This window comes from Apis dorsata, unplaced genomic scaffold, assembly GCF_000469605.1.
Source record: "Apis dorsata unplaced genomic scaffold, Apis dorsata 1.3 scaffold_625, whole genome shotgun sequence".
Lineage (NCBI taxonomy): Eukaryota > Metazoa > Arthropoda > Insecta > Hymenoptera > Apidae > Apis > Apis dorsata.
This window is the reverse complement of record NW_006263820.1, coordinates 9999-13557: the sequence shown is the minus strand read 5'-3', so window position 1 is coordinate 13557 and position 3559 is coordinate 9999. Positions and strand designations below refer to the sequence as shown.

General features: G+C 20.9%; 1 pseudogene; it reads right to left on the bottom strand.

Moving 5' to 3' along the window:
• Positions 1–1162: 1162 nt before the first annotated feature.
• Positions 1163–3235, bottom strand: LOC116186329 (annotated as a pseudogene).
• Positions 3236–3559: the final 324 nt, after the last annotated feature.

Below are 3559 nucleotides of genomic sequence, written 5' to 3'. Positions count from 1 at the left end.
TTCTAATGTAAAAAAAAAAAAAAATGAATTGGAATATATAATTATATATAATATAATTATAATAATAAATAATAATGAATTCATTTTTAATGATTAATATATCAAGTAGATATTCATATTGAAATTCTCGCTGAAAGCACTAATATTATCTTATTGTTATTTAAGATTAGCATCAATTATCCATAAAATTAATCCTTTATTAAATTAAACTCGTTAAATGTTGAATTGCATGTTAGAAAATAATAATTATTTATATATATATAAATGTCTGAATTAAAAGTTATCTATAAAATGGTTTTTATTTACATTTTTTTTATTAAATTTTAAGTTTTATTATGTAATATTAAATTCTTCTTAATAGTTATATAGGATGTGTAAATGTAAAAAAAAAGTTCTATTTATTTAGTAATTACTAAAAGTATTTATTTTTAAAGCTACAATATCTTTATTTTTTAACAAAGTATTTTTTTTTTATCAAATTTTATACTATTTTAAAATTTATCATATTTAAACTTAATTAATTAGCATATAAATATTATAACATTGTTTGTAGCCACTATATATCATCTTTGTGATAATTTTTTTCTTTTTTCGATTTTAATAATATTTAAAATATTTACAATTTTAATATAATTTAATATAATTTAATATAATTTAGATAAAAAATTTAGATTTTCAAAGGAGAAATATTATGAAAATTTGATTGAAAAATACATTCGTATTTAAAAAGACATATTTATTTCTTTTGCATAAACATCATTATTCCTTCACAATAAGATTCGCTTCGTTTTAATTGGCTATTCAGAAAATGGTTTTGAAGTTTTCTATTCGACATTAATATTTGTTATATTTAATATTTATCTAGCTGCAATTTCTTTCAAAGAGCAATTCAATTATATAAACTACTCAAAAGAGTTCCCTTCATAATTAATCAGATTAATTTAGATGATAATCAGATTAATAAATTAATCATTCAAGTCATATCAACTATAGTTTACACGATAATTTTTTATTGTTTATTGTTTGAGATTTTAATCAATTAGACGTTTATTATTTCTAGAAATTAAAACGTTGATTTTTAATATGTAATACTTAAAAAGGTTAATGAGCAATTAATGAGAAATATATAACGTGGAATGATATTAGTTCTGATTTTTTAGTATTATTTACTAGAGTTTATTATTAGAACAGCTATCGATGTCCCAGAATAGCTGATACTGTTATCTATGTAATCTTGAAAGTTGCTTTCAATCATTCACATTATATCCCTGTAGCTAAGAATAACATTGGTAGACGACAATCTCTAGGTTTTTGAATTATATAATAAAAATATATAATAAATATAATAATATAATAATATATATTAAAAAGTTGTCACAAAAGATATGTCAATATTCAACATGTAAATATTCGAATGATCTGAAAGAAATAAAAATGTATTTTCCATCTCACTTGTTTTGGTAGATATGTATGATTTATGATAATAATAATAACGTAATTTATCTAAACATATTATAGATAGATGATTAGAATAGAAATAATTAAATACATGTAGTTATCTAATTGATCGAAATATAAATATAAATTTTACCAAAAACATATGATTAAAATTTTATGATAATATGAGAAAAATAATTAGATTGTTTCCATTCAAATAAAAATAAATATAAATTTTACAATTGCACATTTTTAATTATTGAAATATGTAAATTTTGATTTTTTAACATAAAATTTAAAACCAAAAATGCGCATCAATATAATAAAAATCAATATAAACTTTGCACATAATTCAAAATTATATTATGTGATTGACCAAATATTGATCTCCTAATTTAAATAATTTATTTATATTACAGAACTATAATTAATCAAAGATATATATAAAGAGATAATCAAATGTAAAGAAAAGAGCAGATGATTAAATTATAATTATATTTCGTATAATTTTTAAAATTTCCTCATCTTTGATCCCAAAAAAAATAGTAGCCGGTGCCCAGAAAAACGATTTTATTTTTCTTTCCATTGATATCTATTATGGATCTACTATTCATTTGTGGATCTCAGATTTATCGCTTTTGCCAACATTCTATTAGATTCGAGGAAAGTAAAATAGAGAACTAGACCACAGATTTTCCTCTTGATCAGTATTATATAGAAGATATCAGATTTATCTGTGCATATCTCTGCTATAATTTATCTCTGCTATGGTTACAGGAAGTATCACAATATCCACGATGACATTATAAACGATGATGGCATCTATACCGATATCGAAAATTTTATCATCCTGCGCGTAATCGAGAGTCATATATTGGAGTCGAGAATTTATGTCTATTAAAAAGTTTAAATCGATCACTTTTACAATCTAGAATTAATATATTTATTAACTCTACCATTGATTCAGGATCATTTTTAATTCTTATTCAAGTCAAATCAATTACTATAATACTACTAAATTGCAATCAACAATTAATATATTTATTAATCTCAAATCATTGATCACTTTTATGATATGAAATAAAAAATTATTGAGTCTGAAATAACATTTAAATTCCATGATTAATTCTATTTATTTTATCATATTCATATGATAATTAACACCAATAATGATTGATTGATCGATAACAGTCAATTTGAAAAATTTTTTCAACTATTTAATGTTTTAAAATAGCACGTTATAATTTATATTTAACCACAAAAAAGAAAAAGAAAAAAAAAAAAGAAAAAGTATTAAAAAATTTATTAATATAATTCATACAATTATATTTTAAATATAAAGACAGAACAAAACTCGACATCAAGCCAACAAAACAAATTCGAAACTCGAACATTGCATTATTTTAAGATAAATTCCATATTCGCGAAATCGCTAGCTTATCTTATTATATTATAAATCCAAGCTTATCTTTTCAATTTCAGAGTTGACTTTAATAACTTTAGGCGAATATTTCAAAATTCAAAATTCATAATTCAAAAGCTCAAAAGCTCAAATGTTGACGATTCCAACATCGAGCACTCACAAGATATCTGTAATTATCATTGTATGTTAACATATATAGACAATCATAAGCTGTTATGCAAAAGCACAGTCATTAACTTTAAGGAATTCTATTCTACCATCTTTAATGTAAATAATGAAATGAAATTTGATTATTAACTTTTTTATTTCTTTTAATACAACATGTATCTAAAAATATAATGGCAGTAAAATGCAAGGCTTCACCTGAACATCCATTTGGTTACCTTCACTTTTCTCTTTTTGTTACAAAATTAAAAGACAGAATCGAACTTTTATTCTTGTTCTATATTTAAAGTAAGCATTAATAAAAGAGCAAAATTTATTTATAATTAAAAATATTATTTACAACGTTAAAAATTAATTTAGAGTGTAGGAAAAACAGCAATATTCTATGCATTTAGAAGTATTCTATTTAAAAGAAAAAAAAAAAAAGAAAAAAAATATATATAAATAATATAATAAATATAAATAATATAGAACTAACAATTTAAAAAATAATTTGATAGAAGAAAAAGAGATCAAAAGACAAAAAAAATTGAT